This window comes from Notechis scutatus, chromosome 9 (assembly GCF_049901735.1).
Source record: "Notechis scutatus isolate UNSWTSFEM ecotype Mainland chromosome 9, rNotScu1.2, whole genome shotgun sequence".
Lineage (NCBI taxonomy): Eukaryota > Metazoa > Chordata > Lepidosauria > Squamata > Elapidae > Notechis > Notechis scutatus.
This window is the reverse complement of record NC_142017.1, coordinates 21,664,518-21,684,527: the sequence shown is the minus strand read 5'-3', so window position 1 is coordinate 21,684,527 and position 20,010 is coordinate 21,664,518. Positions and strand designations below refer to the sequence as shown.

Below are 20,010 nucleotides of genomic sequence, written 5' to 3'. Positions count from 1 at the left end.
CATACCTAATTTCCCCCCACCCTCTTTTTAGAACGAACTTTTTCCAGAGGTTCCCAGGACACATCTCACTGTGGAATTTTTATGATCTCATCTCCTGGCTGTGCCTCTCGGAGGTGATAGGTTCCGGCCATCTGGGTTTTCTCCCTCCATTGTATCATGTGTGGGTTATACAAATTCGATATAAGATTAAATATATTCAGGTTACATGAAGAAAGGATTTCTTCATCAGCCTCCCCCCCCCCCCCTTTTCTTCTTCCACTGAAGAAATGACAGATACACGGATCTGACAGTTAGCACCCACTGGTCTCCTTAGAAGAATGAAATATTCTAGGAAATATTAAAAGGCAGAATATTATAGTTCCCTGGATGAGAAAAGGAGAAATGTATTGTTAAAGAAGAAGCTCCCTGGCCCCCCTTCAACTCTAGGGTGATGGGATTAAGACATGGCCCTCAGGACATGATAGGATTAGCCCTCTACCCATCTAACAGCAGGGCTCACTGCATTGCTAAATCACCTGCGGACATTACATCAGCCCACAGTCAACCAGACTTATCTCAGACAAACTCCTAGGATGTGCACGTGTCCCCTACAGCAACCAATAGGCTACCTGCCCTTGCCACAGGAACAGGAAGCTCCAATTCAAAACCCAAGAGAGGGTATAAATATATCTCTCTCCACTCCCTGTGGCCATCTACCCTGAATTACACGTGCTTGGTGGTTCTGCATTAAACCATCCTTCCAAGCAGCCTCCATGTTTTCAGTGCCTTTCTCCCCACCTGGAGCTGGACCCAGATGGACATTTCTTCCAATATAACAGTCTCTCAATGAATGGTTGCTGGACAAGGATTATCTGTAGGTGAACTGCAGCATTTATGGGGGGAAACCTCATATTACTGTTTTTTTGAAAGTCTGCCACCTTCATGCAATCAGCAAGATGCAACATAGTACAGCTTTTTTTTTGAAGAAAATTAGTCCTTTCTTATGTTGCATTTTAACATTACTCTTCCTAGACTAATAGCACTGAGTAAAATTCTCTTTCTCTTTTGCCTGCTTGCAAAGAAATAGCAAAGACTTGTTCAGCCTTCTCCTAGGCATATGAAGTTAAATCTACCAAAAGTATTTTATTTACCTTCATATCTTTGAATAAACAAGAATAATGTCATTTTTAAAAAAAAAAAATCAAAAGATGGAGAAATTTGTAACCATTTTAAAAGGCAGCAAATTTCTGAATAAAGCTTTCAAAATAAAACATCAGAAACAGCTGAGTTACAGAAGAATTGCCGAGACCATTTATAGAAGTGAGAAAAGCATGAGACCTTTAGCAGTGAGGATCAAGTCAAGTTTGTACAGAAATTCCAAAGATCACCTACATCTAACAAATAAAAAAAAAACCCTTTGAGACATGCATTCCAAGCATTTTGAAAGGTACACCTCGGTTATCAATTTGGTATTCTTAATGGCTCCTCCAGCTATAAACTGTCAGAAATGTGTCCGTTCAATATTATTTTGATACAAAGCTGGCATAAAGCAGTCATTTGGAATGTCAAATTGCCACTGATATAAAAAATGGCAAAGGAAGGTTTGTTTAATATGCCAGGTTTTCAGATAAATCCAGGGTGTTTTTTTTAAAGGAAAGAAAGAACAAAAACTTCCAGTCGATATTTCTTGGAGCCTTTTCATACAAAAATAAAGTTTACTAATCCCTCGCAAAATGTGGCAGAAAAGTTAAAGGAGGATCTAAAAACACAGCTACTTTTAAAATTACAAAATTACTTTCAAAATTACAAAATTAGGCACCTATTTTATATTATTATTTTATATTTTCTTCCACAAAATAATTATTCTCTAAAGGTGCATGTATTAGCAATGTAATCCATTAAAGGTGTGCATAGTAACAATACAATCCATTAAAAATTCAACCCTGGATAAGAAATGGTAAATGTAAAATCCTTGTTATGGGATGTTGATTAGCCAAGAAAAAACAAAGAAATGAAGGCCCTGCAGCCCCAACTATTGGGTTGGTCTCAATTATTAATCCTTTCCCCACCATTGGTGGCTCCTGTCTATTTGTCATGACTTCCTGCTGTGGGAGAAAGAGTCCACCAAGGATGATAAGTGAAAACTCCACCTCAGGAGACCATCTTACCACATACCACAGCACCATTAAGAACGTCCTGACATACGGCATTCCTGCATGGTATGGGAGCAGCTCTGTAGCAGACAAAAAAGGCTCTACAGAGAATCGTTAAAACTCCCAGAATATCGTCGGGCTCCAGCTACCAGCCCTGGACGACATCTTCGCATCTCGCTGTTTGAGGAAGTCGCACAACTTTCTCAGAGATTCTTCCCATCCTGCTCACAATCTTTGTGAACTGTTGCCTTCTGGCAGAAGATACAGAACAATTAAAACTCGGACCACACGTTTCCCGAACAGTTTTTATCCCAGAGCTATAATGGCACTTAACAATGAACTTAAGGACCACCATCAGTGAGCTGTTGGACAGTATTACTTGGTCTGTTGTGTGGAGGCTTGTGTGTTTTTCATTTTCCTTCAAGAAGAGACTGGACTGCCATCTGTCAGAAATTGTATAGGGGAAGGGTCTTCAAACTTAGCAAGTTTAAGACTTGCGGTCTTCAACTCCCAGAATTCCTGAGCTAACATGACTGGAGGAGGAATTCTGGGAGTTGGAGTCCACAAGTCTTAAAGCTGTCAAGTTTGAAGACCCCTGCCCTATACCATTTCTGAAAGATGGCAGTCCAGTCTCTTCTTGAAAGCCTCCAGTGATGAAGCTCCCACAACTTCTGAAGGCAACTTCTGTTCCATGGGTTGATTGCTCTCACTGTCAAAAAGTTTCTCTTTATTTCCAGGTTGAATCTCTCCTCGTTCAGTTTCCATCCATTATTCCTTGTCCGGCCTTCAGGTGTTTTGGAAAATAGCTTGACCCCTTCCTCCTCTCTGGGGCAGCCCATCCAATATTGGAAGGCTGCTCTCCTGCCTCCCCTGGTCCTTCTCTTCCCTAGACTAGCCATGCCCAGTTCCTGCAACCGTTCATCGTAGGTTTTAGCCTCCAGTCTCCTAATCGTCCTGGTTGCTCTTCTCTGCACTCTTTCTAGAGTCTCAACATCATTTTTTATAGTGTGGTGGCCAAAACTGGATGCAGTACTCTAGGTGTGGCCTTACTAAGGCTTTATAGAGTGGTATTAGTACCTCACTTCACCTTTAATCGTCTTTGTTACTCTTCTCTGCACTCTTTCCAGAGTCATGGAGACTGCAACATAACATGCTTCGTTTCATCCACAGCTTAATATGAGGGGGGCGGATCTTCCCTGGCACCAGCCTTATTCTTCTGAAGATAAGGAGATGCACCAACTACCAGCTGATGACTAATTTTCACACATTCATTGTTTCACTCAATTAGAACTGCACTGATCAGGCAGAGTTGCTTCATGCCTCATCGTCACGTTTAGCAGGAGGTGTGAAAAACTCCGCTTTGGCCATGACTAATCTCTGAAACCCACCCTTATGAGCACTGGGCTGCTGAACACCCACCTTATCAGCCGCCAAACCAGACAAAATGCAGGGAGAAAAAAGCTTTCAATTTCACACAACCCAGGAGGAGAACTTGTATGCGTGCATCCACTTTGCCTTTATATACAGGCAGTCCTCGACTTACAATTCAATCAATTCAGTTTTTTACAGGCATAGACCAGAGACCAGAACAAATTAAAACACTCAGTAAATATACAATTAAATGGGTTCGATCCTAAGTAGAAGCAGATATTTTTCTCTGGGCACAAAGAGAATAAATCTGCTGGGGGGGAAAACTCCACATTGGCGACAGGAAGGGCATCCGGCCAGTAAACACTCCACTCCGTTCAGTTGCCCAGACGCCACCTGCAAGGGATTATGGGGTCATTCAAAGGAGATGAGTAAATGTACAATTAAAAATTCTACTATAAAATAATAAATAACAGCTAAAATTAGGATAAAATCCAGTCAGTCAATACACATGGTCCATAACTATACTAAAATTACAATGCATAAACTGTGTGGCCTATTGTCAGTTTAATACTAAAAGGGAAATGAATAAGCAGTGCAATGGGGTTTGCCGCATTTGTGGTAGCCAAGAGCTGTGGTGGATGAGACACGTGTGTTTTTGACGAATCCCCAGGGCTGCTGCGCAGAATCGAGCCACCTGCGCTGTAGTTACAGACTCTTCATCCTTAAGCAGCCACTGGAGATAAGCAGTTGTCGGAAAGGCCAGGATACCTGGCAATTATTGGTAGGATATGGTGTTTTTTTTCAAATCTCTCTGTATAAGGAGCCTCGAAGGAGTAAGTGACCCGCGGTCTCCACCTCACCTGCGCCACAGGAACATTTTGGCTGCTTGGACACTGACCTGCTTTATGGCCTTTTACAGCACCCCTTAATGACGCCACCGTGATCACGCTAAATCAATACCACATCAACCACCATCAACAGTGCAAAACAGCAATTTTTGAAACAGCCACTCTTTGGAGGAAGGATTGGTCTTCCTCTTCTTTCTCCAGGGGTGCCTAAAATATGAATTTAGTGTTCCCCAGAGATGTCCAACCTGAAGACGGGCTCTTCACTTCCTGTTATATTACTTGGCACCTTGGCCAGGCTTGGATTTGGACATGAATGTCATTAAGAGCCTGACCTGAGCTGCAAGATGATTTAGATGTTTTATAAATCAAGAATAGTGAAGTCCAAAGCCCCAGGTAGGACTAAGTTATTATGGGATGAGCCACATGTAAGAACAGGCTATTCATCCTGCAATGCTTGGGGACTATTGTCTTAAGGGTGGCATGTCAAGCACAAATGTTGGCTGTTCTTGGCATGAAGGATACCAAAGGATAATGAAAATGGCGAGCCAGGTGCCTTCCTGGCCGATTCTTCCTCCTTCTCTCCTTGGTATCTTCTCTCTTCACTCTTGCTTTCTTTGCACTTCATTCTTTTCCACAGCTAATTTAATCCTGACATTTCCAGAACTGAAGAAAATAAATAAGATGCAGTTCACATTTCACCATGACTGAGGATGGTTAGGTGCATCCTTGGCTGTTATAACATCCTAAATGAAATTTTTTTTTAGGGAGAAATGAAATGGTTTTATACATCTTCCCCTCTGGCTTTCTAATAGCCTGGAAGGTCAACCTCTTCGTAGATTTGCAACCACCTTCCCCACCCCGCTGCAAACATTCATAATCTAGTTTAAAATATTTATCTGCACATACACACATACAAATACGCACCCCATTTGCATTGCTTACACTCACTAATTCTTTTCCTTAATTGTGTTTACTTGTCTTAGTAATAAACCCTTAGTGATAAAGCCACGGAGTAGCGGGATGGTCTCTGAATGGATGTGGTGGAGCGGAAGTGCAAGCAAAGCCATAGGAACAAAAAGAGTAATTATTAAAAGCACTGAAGTCTGCATCTTTCTTTTTATTCTTCCAGGGGAAATTTTACCCCATCAAAACCACTGTTTTCGAAGTTCCACCAAGCAATCCACAAGTTACTCTGGACTTCAATTGCCTCAGGCCCTTCCCTGCACCCAGCCCTGTCTCCTTTTGTCCAGAAATCACTAAACCAGAACCTTGTTGAGATAACGAGGCTTCCTCCCCTAGTTCACTATAAATGCTTTTTATACAAATGCAGGAACACAAAAAAATAAAGTAACTCTTGGTTGTGAAATGAAAAGCTCTGGCGCTGTGTGTACATTGTTTCCCCCTCCAAGTAAATTGGAGTGGAAGGGAAGAGGGAGCCCAGTGATGAGATTCAAAAAGTTTTACCACTGGTTTGGCGGGCGTGGCTTGATGCATTGCATTGCGTTGCGTGCGTGCGTGCACACACTTTGCATGTGCCCGTGCACCAAACGTGCACTTTGCACAGGCACAGAGGCCTTCTCACTCACCTCCTGCAAGCCTGCACTCTCCTGGTTGCTTCAGCGGCTGCCGCGCAGCACTCATCTGTGCCGCGCAAAGCAGCTGCGCTTCAAAGGCAGGGAATAAAGGGGCATCTGGGAGTCCCAGTGGGCAGGTGGGCCCAACAGCAGAGCAGCAGAGAAAACGGGTTTGGTCTCCCCTGCTCATTGCCACTACCGGCTTGGCAGAACCGGGCCAAACCGGTAGAATACCACCACTGGTGCAGCCAGGTTAAATATTGTGAACCTATCTTGGATTTCTCCCTTCTGATGCGGCTTCGTCCTTTCGTGACATTTGGCAGAAAAAAGATGTTAGCATCTTCAAATCAAACTCGGGGCCTTCTAACAATCTCAGAAGCTCTTCTTTGTTTCCTTGGCAGCAGAGTGGGAATGGCTTGTACTGCCTTCTTGCGGGCTGCTTTCTGAACGCCCAGTCTGGCCTGTAGCCCTTCTGCCCAAATGCCGATCAGGCCAGACTCTGCTTAGCTTGCTGTTCAAATCCGGTCAGAGATACAGTCTCAGATGCTGCCCCCTCAGGCCAGACTCCCAAGGCTGGTTCAAACCCTGGCAATGCACCCACGTATCTGTTGTGGTTCGCCAGCAGCCTGTGCAGACGGCAGCGGAATCGGACAGTGGGGAAGAACAGAGACAAGTCCGGGAGTCAGGAGAGGACTCAGACGAGGGTCCTGCGTCCGATGCAGGGATGGGGCCAGGACCATCTGGGAGTGGGGGGCTGCCTCCGGAGCCTCCAGAGTCTGGCAGCAGTGAGGCAGAAGAACAAGGGGACCCTGTTCCCAGTGTGTGTATGCGCAGAGTGGCTAGAAGGCGAGAGCAGCTGAAGCAGAAGGGGCGACTTGGGAGTAAGGCTGGGAAGTGATTGCCCCCCCATAAGGGATAAAAGTCAGGCCAAGATGATGAAACCTTTGCAGGAAGCAAAGTCATTCACTCCGATTAAACCTTGAAGCTCTGTGTTAATTTGGCACTTTAGTTGTTGGCAGCACTTCAAAGGAGAGAAAGGTGGGTGCTTATCTCGAGGGACTGTTTGGGACTCATTACAGGCTGGGAATGAACATAATTCCCAGCATTGAAATAAAACAAGAATTATTTGGACTAAGCATGTGCTTAATTACGGTCTCAGGAAGCCTCGGTCAGAACTGTATCTTTCTGGCCAGAAGGATCCCCCAAGTCCAGCTATACTTCTGTTGACAAACTCTTCTGCATAATGGTGGGAGCGAAATCTCCCTACCCATTCAATGCAGGTTTTACATCCACGTTTCATCCCTGAATATTGTTTCTGCTGGCTGTGAGCGGAGGGAGACATGCTGAAGTCCAGTAGCATCCAGAGGCTACCAGAGATGGGAAAGATAAGCCCAGCAATTTTTAAAATTCAGAATCAGAGAGATTTCTCTAAAGATACCAACCAGAGTGGGTGGGTGAGCAGGAGGGCAGAGCTGTATTTTAGCAGGTTGGCTGAACAGCAGCTAACACGGAGCTCCACTCTAAAATCAGGAATCTGTTAGCATCTTTTGTGACTAATAGAATTTATTCAAAGGTATCAGCTTTTGCACAGATTTGTGCCTTTTAATAGAATTTGGTAGTGAGAACAAGTGATAAAGGCCGCTCCTGATGGTAGTCCAGGATACCTATTATGGGCTAAGTGGCTCTTCTCTATTTAAACTTCAAGCTGATCATCACAATTAAAAAAACAATTTTTCCCTTCTTCAAGTCTTTTCTTTTCATGCTATGTCTATCATCAAACACAATCCTGTCCCTTCTGCATTTGCTCAATGTTCAAGAAAGAAGTGGATGAAGATAACAAAAAGAAGGAAGAGGAAGATGGGGGAAGGTATTTAAAAAATCCTCCTTAACAGCATATTATCTATCAAGTATTTAGTTTTCTTCCTAGAACTCAAAAGATGACCATGAATGATTATCTGTCAGGTTATCCCAATACAGAACTCTTATTAATTTCCAAAGAACTTATACTGTAGCAGCCAATACAGAATTTTACACAACACACCCTTTCTTCAACAATCAGTAAAAGGAAAGAAAGAAGCTAAGGCAAAAATCAAAATTCACATTTCACTTACAGCTCTGGAATTTATAAATAAATCATCTCCACAGGGTGATTGATGTCCCTCCATAAATAATTAATCTCTGACCTTCCATTGTTGAGCTGTCTAAATTTTTCACCCTGGGAACAAGCGTACAATAAATTTTCAGATGCCAGAAAGAGAGGACAAAACAGGGCATAATATTCATTTATACAGTGTCATAAGTTTGATTTTATTCAGCATTATTGGCTTGGTATTGGTTAGGCATCATGGAGGATTAATTATCCAAGATATACTTCCTCCCCCACTAAAGCCTGTGGTTGGTTGTGAAAGAATCAAAATTTCAGAGAATCATGGTTGGAATAATGGAAGGTCCACACATTTACACATATAGGATGTTCTTCCTTATATGGGAAAGGCCCCACTGATGGGGGGGACTCTTCCCCCTTTCCTGACCCAGATATGTGTTCAAGCGTTGGCCAACTGGAAAAGCCATGCATTCAAAACATCTTGTTCTCCAACCCTGAGAGGCTTTTCAAGGCCTCCACCTGGGACAAAGAGCAAATCCCCAGGTGTGAAGGGAATGGATGAGGCCGAAAGAGATCCAAGAGAGAAGGATTTGGCCGGGGTTGTTCCAATCTAGGGAGACTTCTTAGTGGTCAGTGGCTCCTCCAACTGGATGAAAGGCCTGGCAGGGTAATGCAAAACATCCCACTGAGACTGGGATAAAGAATAGAATCCAGGGCTCTGGTCCCCCACAAACGGAGGGAAGATCAACCAACCAATCAGAATACAGGTGGAAGGGGCCTTGGAGGTCTTCTAGTCTAGCCCTCTGCTCAAGCAGGAGACCCTACACCAGGGGTGTCCAACCGTGGCAACTTTAAGACTTGTGGACTTCAACTCCCAGAATTCCTCAGCCAGCAAAGCTGGCTGAGGAATTCTGGGAGTTGAAGTCCACAAGTCTTAAAGTTGCCAAGGTTGGACACCCCTGCCCTACACCATTACAGACAAGTGGCTGTCCAGTCTCGTCTTGTGATGAAGCACCTACAACTTCTGGAGGCCAGCTGTTCCACTGGTGAATTGCCCTCACTGTTAGGAAATGTCTCTTTAATTCCAGATTCTTCTCTCTTTGATTAATTTCCATTCATTGCTTCTTGTCCTGCCTCCTGGTGCTTTGGAGGATAATTTGACCCCCTCTTCTTTGTGGCAGCCCCTCAAATACTGGAAGATTGCTACCATGTCACCCCCCATTCTTCTTTTCTTTCGTCTAGCCATACCCAAACCCTGCAGCCATTCTTCATACGTTTTACTCTCCAGGCCTTTAATCATCTTAGCTTCTCTTCTCTGTACTTTTTCCAAAGTCTCAACATCTTTTTTGTAATGTGGTGACCAAAACTGGATGCAGTGTTCCAAGTGTGCTCTTACTAAGGCTTTATAAAACGGTATTAATACTTCACATGATTTTGATTCTTTGCCTCTGTTATTATTAGCTTTTTTAGTGGCGGCAGCTGCACATGACTGGCTCATAATATTTAAGTGATCTTCCACTAGGACCCCAAGGTCTCTCTCACAGTTACTGTTTTTGAGCCAAGTCTCGCCTAATCTGTATTCATCATCATTCTTTTTCAGCATCTGTCAAGGTGGAGCATGACTCTGCTACTCCTCCCACAGCCATCTTGCTGTAGAGGTTGTAAGAACAGCCCACCTCCTAGGGATGCTCTCCGTTGAGTGCCAACATGAACCCCACCTCTGTGATGGACTCCCTGCATCCAGGATGATACTCAGCACTCACAGAGAAAACATAAGAGCTTCTCTGAGAACAAGGGATTGCAATTGCTTGGTAACCACAGTGAAACATCCTTCCTTTCACTGGGACCTTCTTCCTCTCTTCTTCAAACTCTGGGCAACTTTCACTTGAAATATTTTCTTCCTCTCTGACCCAAAGAGGCTGCTGTTCGGAAGCATTATTTTTTTTTTAAAGGAGGAAAAATGGACCAAGTCAAACTGTCAAATAGAACAGTTGCTGGAGGTTTTTCCACCGTTGTAGACTATGACCCTGAACACCATAAAAAAAAATTGCCTCGGATATTCCAGTAACTGGGGCCCAATATTTGCCAGAATAACTCCACCAGTCTTTCTCAAATTAAATGTCAAAATAAATTTGTGTTTAGGAGGAGATGCTCGGTTAGCCGGCTCAGCCTGTCTGCCGCTGTCCAGCAGCTACAAGTCACAAATTTTAGAGACCCCCATAATTACATGGCACCAACGCCACCACCCTGCAAATAGCTGTATTTTCTCCTCCTGAGAAAAAGACACGGAATGGAAAGAAAGTGGGAAGGGGGTCAGATTGTAACCCTGAGGTGTCCTGAATCATACAGTTCCAAGAACTCTTTTCAAGCCCTTTACGGTTGATGGCCATAAAAAGCATCTGTCTTTTCTGTGGCATCGTCAAGCAATAGACTTTATTTATTTATTTTGCAATTTATTATGGCCACTTATCCCATAAGACTCTGGATGGCTTTGTTCTGACCAAGGCTTTCTGAGACAGTAACAATCACCCGCGGTTCCCAAAAACCTTTTGTTTTATTTCAATGGCTGTGAATTATATTCATTCACAGCCCATAATGAGTCCCAAACAGTTTATGCATAGTCCAACAGAAGTCTGCCACAATCCTTCAGGATAAGGCTGATAAGCACCCACCTTTATCTCCCTTGAAATGCTGCTGAGGACTAAATTGCCAATTAGCTGTACAAGGCCAAACGGAGCACAAAGTCAACAGGGAGCTTCAGAGTTTAAACCGATCAGAATGAATAAAGTTGCTTCCTGCAAAGGCTCGTGTCGCTTTGCTCCTCCTTTATGTCTTATGGGAGGGGCCAATCATCTCCAAGCCTTATTCCCGAGTCGCCCCTTTTGTCTTAACTGTTCTTGCCTTCTGGCAGCTCTGTGCAAGCGCGCACTGGGAACAGGCTCCCCCTGTTCCTCTGCCTTGCTGCTGTCAGATTCTGGAGTCTGCACATAACTCTCAGATGGCCCTGGCCCCATCTCTGTGTCGGACGCAGATCCCTCATCTGAGCCCTCCCCAGACCCCTGGACTGGCCCATGTTCCTCCCCACTGCCTGACTCTGTTGCCAGCTCTGCAGGCCGCCAGCGGACCACAACAGGCTTACCACAGTGGTCCCCAACTTCTCCAGCTTTGCAGATTGGAGGGGGGAACAGAGGAAATGGTTCCATGCAAATGACAGGCACAAGTGACAGGCGTGCACAGCTCCATTTGCACAAGCAGTGGGCATTCGCCCGCTCACATGAAACTCCATTTGCATGAGCAACAGGTGTGCCCACCACTAGCACAACTGGAGCTTCACGTAAGCCTGCAACCGCCCACTGCTCGTGCAACTGGAGCAACGTAGGTGTGTGGAGCTCACCCATTGTTCATGTGGCCCAGTTCTGAATGGGCCATGGCTCAGTATCGGGCTGAGGGACCCCTCCCTTGTAGTATCAAAACACACCATTTTTTATTAAGAAAGGAAAAAGAAACAAGACATAGCCGCCCTGATAAAAAGCAACCATACCAATACAAATACAACAGGGCTCCAGAGACATGTCACACTCACACACACACCAGGCTTGGGAACAGAGCCAGATCTTGGTAGACAACCTCCCAAGCCTGCATTCTAGGTAGCTCACCTGGACCTGTCCAATCACAGTCCAACTCCAAGCAGCTTTATTTGATGTATGGCATGTATAGCAATAGCACTTGGACTTATATCCTGCTTCACAGTGCTTTGCAGCCCTCTCTAAGAAGTTTACAGAGTCAGCCTCTTGTCCCCAACAATCTGGGTCCTCATTTTACCCACCTCGGAAGGACGGAAGGCTGAGTCAACCTTCAGCCCAGTGGGAATTGAACTGCCAAATTGCAGGCAGCCGGCAGTTAGCAGAAGTCGCCTGCAGTACTGCACTCTAACCGCTGCACCACCACTGCTCACTGAGGTCCTACAAATGTCCTCCCTTCCAGCCCATGAGGGTTGGTCATGCTCTACGGCTCATGTGCAGTTATTGGCATCTTCAATACGGGTGAGAAGCCTTTCGGACCATGAGACAGGCTCGAATATGAGCTCTCACTTATGGCCAGTCAGCTTCCCTCCGCCTTCCTCTAGTGGTGCTCCAAGTGTCACGTCTGGTGCTTCGTCTCCAGAAGCAGCTCGGAAAACCAATGTGCATCATGGGATGAGGACAGAGAGAGGCCGTGTGGGAACAAGGTGGCCTCCGTCACCCACTTATTGCAGACTGCAAACAGGATGTCAGCTAAGCTGCCTGCCAGATCCAAGACCCCAATCTTCATGATAACCATCCTTGGCCTAACAAATCTTACCTATCAACTCAGAATTTTTTTCTCCCAATGGTGCTTTTTGGCACAGGATACAAATCTCATCTGCATCTATGGGAGTTTCTCACTGAGAAAAAAAACCCCATTGTTGCATAAGAGAAAAGAAAAAATTCAAATGCCTTCCACTCCTCTCCTAGCATTCTAGAAGTGTGTTAAATTTCCATTTCAGACTGTTTTCATTTAAGGTCTGTAGAAACTGCCAAGGAACCTGCTACACTTCTTTTATGCTTTCTCTTACTTCAAGCAGCCTTTTGGGAACTTCAGACAAGAGGAAGCAAAAAAAAAAAAAAAAAAGCAAGATTTTTTCCCCAGCTTGGCAGTTTCCAGTGCCACACGCATCAGACTTCTATCACCCACCACTAGAAAGCAAAGAGCTGGTTTTATAAAAATTGTCAAACAAATTCAAAATCAATCTAGGAAAGATGATTCAAATGAAAATTTGCAACCGAATTTCATTTGATTAGGCAGTCGAGTTTCAGTGGAGTATTTCTCCTGTTTTTCTTTACTCGTTCTCACCCAATGTAAGAACATTTGCTTTCATTGCTTCCCCTTCCCCTCAAACAGCATATTGGAGAAAACCAGTGTCAGCAGGAGGAGGAGCAAGAGGAGGAGGAGGAGGAGGAGGAGGAGGAGGAGGAGGAGGAGGAGGAGGAGGAGGAGGAGGAGGAGGAGGAGGAGGAGGAGGAGAACTGGCCAAAAAGCCTGCCCAGATGTCCCTTCACCACACAATCTCCTCTTCAGCTATCTGCAACTTACCTCAATGTCCCCCACAGCTTTAAATGGAGGGAGAGATATGGAGTTAAAATAAGGGAAATCGAAACTTTTCATTTAAAGAAAGATAGGAAGATTTCTTTAAAACAGAAAAAAGCAGAAGCCTTCTTCATGAAGGACGAATGCACCTGAGAAACTGGGAAGGTATATACCTGGGCAGAGCATGAAAGCAAACTCTGCATATAGATCGGGACAATTCCAAAGCCTTCCGCTTTTCAAGCAGAATTTCAGACCGCATCCGGTTATATTAGTTCTATACTATAAATTCACATATAAAGAAAACCAGGAGGATCTGCAGGTGGAAGATTTCTGAAAAGGTGCTAAAAAGCTTCCACTTTCGGCAACTTCTTCGATCAGGGCAGCAGCAGGAGGTGGCTGGCTAAGAAGATGAACTGGTAATAAATGGATAGAAAGAAATCAAATAAAGAATTATGGATTACATTACAAATCGAGCACCAATGCATGCTCCACATCTTCCAGATTTATCTCTGCTTGCTTTGCATCAGGTCAGGTGCTGTGGAATCAGAGGCAAGAGTCAATTCAGTGGGGAATAGCAGCTGGAACAGGTCCAAACAGGTCACAAAGGAACCAGAGGGAAGCACCCGGGAAGAGCAAACCTTGCAAAAATCAAGATTTTTAGACAAAGCTTGGAACCAAAGGCAGAATACAGAGAATGGGGGGGGGGGGAAGCAAAATGCCCACCCTAGAAAAAAAATAGGTGGGTGCGATTCCCTTTTGGAGGAAATCAATCCTGCGCTCCAGAAAACCAGTTCTGACAGTCACTCTTGAGATTACATGGAAGCAAATATTCATTTATTTATTTATTTTATTTTATTTCTTTGTCAAAAGCTTACAATATAACAGAAACAAGAATAAACGTAAGTTTAAATACAAGAGATAGGAACTAATAATTGGGGACAATAGGATGGGAGGCACGATTGTGCGCTTATGCACGCCCCTTAATATCTCCAAGGAAAAGCTGCCTCCTTTCAAAAAGTACCTTTTTTTCTGGTAATAATTTGGGCTGCACCTATTATGAATCAGACTTGCTTTACACCATGGACATTGCTGTCAAAATAAGCTGCGTAAGCTGCAGCCCTATCGTCTGGGCAATAGATAATAAACCAGTGTTTTTCAATCCTGGGGACTTAAAACGTGTGGACTTCAACTCCTAGAATTCCCCAGCCAATATGGCTGGCTGGAGAATTCTAGGAGTTGGCCCACAGATTTCGGCATATTTTATGAACAAATAAAAAACCAGTGAGGTCAAAGGTACCTTCTAGCTGATACCTTTCAGCGCAGGGATGAAGAGCAAGCTGCAACTGGGTCTAATTGCAGGCTGACATGTCCAATCCCCATTTGGACATTGAGATCAGAGAAACCCACATCAGTCAACAAAGGCATGACTGGCAGGGAAAAGAGCTGTGAGTCAGATCCACACGTGAACCTCTCTGCTTATCTCAAAGTCAGCTACAGCAGATCTTTCCATTAAAATCTCTAGAAACACAGGAGGATCACAGTTCTTCAGGATCCATCTAGTGCTAATGGACCTTGGACAGACATCCAAACATTCATGATTTGGGACACTAAAGTTATTATTCGAAGTGTGCCAGGGAGTGGAGGACTGACATTCAAGAATTCAGCTTCCTCTTTTTAAAAAATACTGTATTTTAGAATCAGGGTTGATGAAACAGACATCCTTCAATTATAGATGATAGCTGTATTCTTTTTACTTTAAACCTTTATGTCTACGGAAAAATGGTACTAATTCCCCAATAAATTCATTTATACTAAGGACAACCAATACACGTTGCATTTTAGTTCTGTAATCATGAGAATACTAAATTTAAATAGGTCTAATATATGCACTGCACATTCAGAATATTCCATTTGTAAACAAAAACAGACTTAGCCATTTTCTTGAAGATTACCATCGTGCAGAAATTGTTGGCTTCAAAATGAAATTATTATACCCATGGTTATCTAAAGACCACTAAATTCTTGGGTTCATTTCATGCCATCTCCATCTTTACAGACTTCTGACATCCTAATAAAGGACACATTGATACCATCCAAGAATGCACAGGCCTTAATAGTAATAGGCATTTTCCAATGCAACATAATTCTTTTGATTTGCAAACAAGGCCATAATGCATCAGATACAAATATAATTTTTATCTTATCAAAGTGCACATTGATGTGCAATTTTTAAGGAGAGTATTTGAATTTGGCCTGTCAAGAGTTCAGAGGTAATATTTCAGCCAACACCTCTTCCCAACAATGACATGCTATGTATGATGCAACAGATTGTAACAGCTTTGAGGACAACATAGGAGGAGGGGGAACGACAGACCATGGATGGTGTAGCACGATGTTTAAAATTATGATCACTAGCCAGTGTGTCTGCTGGAGATTATAGAGAGGCACCCAACCTCTGTTCCAGACAGATAAATATCTAGGGCCTTTTTGGTTCAAACAATGACTTCATTGTTATGGCCTGATGAGTATAAATCTTGCAAGAATCTGCAGCCTGTGATAAATGTATTTGGATCATGTACGCATCCTTACACTTTCCCCAAAGGAGCCTGTTGAGCATCTTTGAACTTCCAGTGGTGAGCAAACCTCCTTCACTCAACCCATCAATCTCTAATTGGATTAGCCAGTGAGCACTGATACCCTTGCAATCAGATCACGCAAAGATTTTTGGAGAAACATCAAAGGGAAAGGCGGCCTTAGCTTTTTTCTTAGCCTTTAGGAGTTTTTTTCCACTCGAATTTGTCTCCAAATCCTCCCACAGATTTCTACCAAACATGGGGAAAATTCTGTTCCTGCCTCCTGGTACCCTTTTTTTTAGGGGGAATAGGAAGTGGAACATTGCATAGAGTTATTCAAATGACCATTGGGTAGATAAACCTGAGCTGCTTTTGGTTAACTCAGTGATTCTCAACCTCAGACATTTTAAGATTGTGAACTTCAACTCCCAGAATTGCCCAGCCAACATTGTGGGAGTTGAAATCCACACATCTTAAAAGTTGTTGGGATTGAGAAGCATTAAGTGAATCACTGTTTAATGAAACAGCCTCGTTTTCTGGGACTTGCATGAAAAATTGATTGACATTAAACACAGGCTGGATGTACACATCTGAAAAGGCTAAAGTGAGGTGTGATGAGTGTGCAACCATTAGGCTGCATTTCTGCAAAAGGCCTTTCAGCATAAAGTCAAATGAAGGAAAGGCGGGAGGCACTTGAGTGGCACTTTAACAAAAAACATCCACCCTGCTCCTAATCAATTTCACAAAGTTGCCGTGGGCACATGCCCAGCTGGGCATTGGTCCTGGCATTCCAGATGCACTTTTCATAAAGTGCCCTGCAGAAAAACAAGAGGCTGATTAAAACACTGCACCCGCCTAGGCCAAGGGGAGCCTGGAGAGGCAGCAGCTCCTGATTCAGAAAACTGAATGAAAAACAGGATCTTGGAAACCAGAGTCAATCTGTGTGTAATCATCCGTGGATTTCTGAAGCAATGCAGTAGGCTTCCTTGGGAGTAAGGCCAATGGAGCAGACCAGAACTAACTTCTCAACAAACTCCACTGGGGGCAATCCCATTCCTGTCTAGCAAAGGAAACAGGGGCTTCTGAGTCCATTCTTCCCACATTTAATTTAAATCCATGGTTAATTAGCTGCATTCAGACAAGCCTTACCTGGTTATCCTATCAACCCACTTTCTAAGTTTGGGCACTATATTGAGCTACATTAGCGGCCAACCAGCCTGGGTTTCACGCAATATGTGCTAAAGCTAGGAAAAATAACACAACCACATTCAGCACTTAAAATAACTTAGCAGGTTGCAATCTGCTAGAATTAGTTAGATCTTCACCGGGCAAACTTTAAGTCAGGGGTCCTCAAACTTGGCAACTTTAAGACTTGTGGACTTCGACTCCCAGAATTCTCCAGCCAGCTGGCTGGAGAATTCTGGGAGTCGAAGTCCACAAGTCTTAAAGTTGCCAAGTTTGGGGACCCTGAAGGCAATCTCGGACCTTAATCTGCAATCGGCCGACCAGACGTTGCGCGGGAACACCAGCTTCAAGGGAAGATCAGGGTCTCCAAAAGTATTCTCCAACCCCAAGAGCGGATCTTTTAAGGGCGTCTAGCTGACCTTAGGGAACACCCCGTCCGATCCCTGCCCCCCCGCCCCAGCCGACGCATTTGGACCCGAAAGGCAAAACTCCGACCCGGAGGCTGAGAGGCGAAGCGAGAGGCCGCACGGAACGGAGCCCCCGCCCCGAGTGTTTTTTCCGACGGTCCGCGCGGAACCCCCTCCCGGAGGGCGTCGAAACAAGGGGTCGGTTCCGCGGGTCGGGACTGGGAGACGTGGAAGGCACCCCAACACACCCACACCCACAGCCTACGAAGCGGGAGGCTCGGCGCCTTTGAGAGAAGATTTGAGGTCTGAATCGGCGGGGAGTTTTCGGGCCGCCTGCCGCCTCCCCCCACCCCCCGGGGCCCTTCCAGGCTGAGGCAAAAACTTTCTTCCGAAGGCTCCCCGCCTTTCCCGCCCCTCTTTCTCCCTCGGCTTCAGGGCGCCCTCAGTCACCCCAAGCGCGAACTTTCGGCCCAAACGCACCGTGAGGGGGCGGGGGAAGAAGACACCGACCTGCCGTCCTCTGAGCAACTGGTGCCAAGTTGCGCGACTGCGCCACCGCCGCCCCTCCGAGGCTCGTCGGGAGGGAGACCGAAGGAGGAAGCCCGCGCAGGCTTCGATGGCTGCCGGCGCCCCGGAGCCTTTCCCAGCCCCGGGGGTCAAGCGTGGCGAGCGGTCGCGCGGAGTTCCGTAGGCCCCCGCGGACAGACCGCCGTCCGCCTCAGCCAAACGCGGGACAAGGGATCGAGCGCAGCCCGCCAAGACACCGTCGTAGCCGTCGCCGCCACCGCCCGCCCAGCCGGCCCGGACCCGGCAACGGAGCCGCCACTGACCTGGGCGGGGCGCACCGCCGTCCGCGCTGGCGCAAGCCGTGCGCTCAGCCGCGCATCTCGCCGGTCCTCGGTCTGCCTTCTCCGGCGCCGTCGATGCACAGCGGCCGCCCGGCTTCCTCGCCTGCCGGACGAGCCGCGAGCGGGGAACGCTGCGCGGAAAAGCCGGGCGCGAAGGGAGCCGGGTGCCGGCAGCGGCTGGCTTGGATGGATGGGCGGGCGGGGCGGGGCGGGGCTGGCTTTGCTTGCCGCCGCCTTCTTGGAAGCTGCCGGCGAAGAAGAGCGGCTCTTCGCGCCGCAGGCAGACCGAGGAGGCCGCCGCCTCCTCCTCCTCCTCCCTCCGCCTCCGCCATAGCAACCCTCAGGAAAGCCGCCCCCCCGCGAGGCGAGACGCGGATGGCTGAAGCGGCGCCCTCCGCCCCGGCTCTCTCCTTCCGGTCACCTGCGCTTGGCGCCCCGGCTGGGAAGGGGACGAAGCGCCGGGCTCCTCGCGCGCCCAGCCGCCTTCCCCGCCGGGCGAGGGCGCGGGAAGCCGGAGGGCGCGAAGGCCCGGAGGGGGCGCAGGTGTGGCGGACCTCCCCCCACCTCTCCTCGGGCAGCACCTGCCGGGGCTCCTCCACGCCGAAAAGCCTCCCCGCCCCTCAGCGCCACGCGGGTTCCCCCTCCCCAAAGTTGCCAGAATTCCCAAGTTCGGCGGAGGGGCGGCCGCCTCCAACTCTGGGACGCGCGCTCGGGAGTCTGGAGCAGGAGCGCGGCGGAGGGAGCAGCGTCCCGGTTCGCCAGCCGTCCGGAGGCCCGCTACCTGAGGAAGACCGGCCCGCTTTAGAGGCGCTTCTCCCTCAGCAGCGACGGCGGGAGAAAGCCGCCCTGTTTACTCCGAGGCGTAGCGGGGGAGGGGGCTGTTCTAGGCCAAGGAGCTCGTGGGCGGCGAGGCGACGGAGGGCCGCGGGGGTCCCTTATGTCCCCCTCACTCAAATGAGGCAGCCTCGCGTCAGGACGAAAGGACGCGACGGCTGGGTTGGCCTGAGGCAATAGGACGCCCCTGCGGCCCTCATCGCTGCGCCCCGCCGACCGGCAATAGGTGGAGGGCAAGGCCGCCCTTCTGGCGGGGCAAAGCAGGAGGGAGTCGGGTTGTTTCTCTCAGCTGCCGGGCTGGGGGCCCCCGGAGAATCCTTGGGGAAAGAAGGGCCCCACCCTGGCAGCTTCCCCAGGGACCAGGAGCAGAGACGCCCCCAGAGGGTCCGCTTCCAGCTCCTTTTAAAGACGGGAGGGGAGAGAGAAAAAAGGCAAACATTCAGGCAATGTTTCGGATTGATGTCTGTTTAAAAAAAAAAGATACAATATAAGTCATTTGCATAATCATGATTGAGATTGTAAATCATTGGCAGTAACACTTCAGTTTAATGGACAGACTCAGAGCTGATGGAATCTGAATTGAGGATTTACCAGCCTGCAAAAACTGGGGTGAGCGAAAGATGGCCCTGAGGAGGCAGAGAAGGGCCTGTATATTTTTGTGGCGCTCTAGTGGCCACCTAGACTTTTTCAGAGGGCCTTTTTGGTAGCTTTTCCTGCTGACAGGACAGGAGCTGTGGCAAAAGGGAGAATAGAATGAGACAGGAAGGGTCACTGCCAGTTCCTGTTCTGGCTCCTTCCTGAAAATGCAGTTGATACTCCTGAGCCAATTCCAGCAACACAACTTGGAAGTTTGTGTGTGTGTTTGGGAGAGAGAGAGAGAGAAAAGAAAAGAGAAAGAAAAGAAGGAAGGAAGGAAGGAAGGAAGGAAGGAAGGAAGGAAGGAAGGAAGGAAGGAAGGAAGGAAGGAAGGAAGGAAGGAAAGAAAGAAAGAAAGAAAGAAAGAAAGAGAAAGAAAGAAAGAAAGAAAG

The 20,010-nt window shown here is 46.8% G+C and overlaps 1 protein-coding gene across 1 annotated transcript in view; it reads right to left on the bottom strand.

The window, feature by feature from the left end:
- CHST8 (carbohydrate sulfotransferase 8) overlaps positions 1-18,336 on the bottom strand; it is a 336,215-nt gene extending 317,879 nt beyond the window's left edge. The window contains exon 1 of the mRNA XM_026680164.2: positions 18,131-18,336. The gene's annotated coding sequence lies outside the window, so the exon portion shown is untranslated. The remainder of the gene's footprint in view (positions 1-18,130) is intronic.
- Positions 18,337-20,010: the final 1,674 nt, after the last annotated feature.